Genomic DNA, 423 nt, shown 5'->3' with positions numbered 1-423 from the left:
TCTTCCTGATCAGCAGTTTTGGAATAAACCAATATCCAATTCTGCGTGTTGTGGCATTTGGCGGGGTTTTTTAATGTGGCTTTTTTCAAAAGGGTCTTTAAAATATGCCACTGAAGCAGCAAAATAAAAAGGAAACTCATTAAAAATGCATTTCAGGATCACAAGTTCATTTCAGCGTTACATTCTTATATTTAAATGAAAGGCAGTTCATTATAACACTTATAATAACTTCTTTTCATTTACATCTCCCTGTATTTCCCTTTCAATTTCTTCTCCATTACCTGTCTGTCCCTTCGCAGGCGACCAGGAAGGAGACAGACGGAGAGAGAGTGCGGGGACAGGCAGGAGGAGGAAGAGCCGAGAAAAGGCGGCGTGAAGACCGGGATGGAAACTCCGCATCGTCCGAAAGCCCGCGCCACCTGG

This window comes from Myotis davidii, unplaced genomic scaffold, assembly GCF_000327345.1.
Source record: "Myotis davidii unplaced genomic scaffold, ASM32734v1 scaffold472, whole genome shotgun sequence".
In the NCBI taxonomy this organism is placed as follows: Eukaryota; Metazoa; Chordata; class Mammalia; order Chiroptera; family Vespertilionidae; genus Myotis; species Myotis davidii.
The sequence above is the reverse complement of the archived record's forward strand: the minus strand, read 5'-3'. Positions refer to the sequence as shown.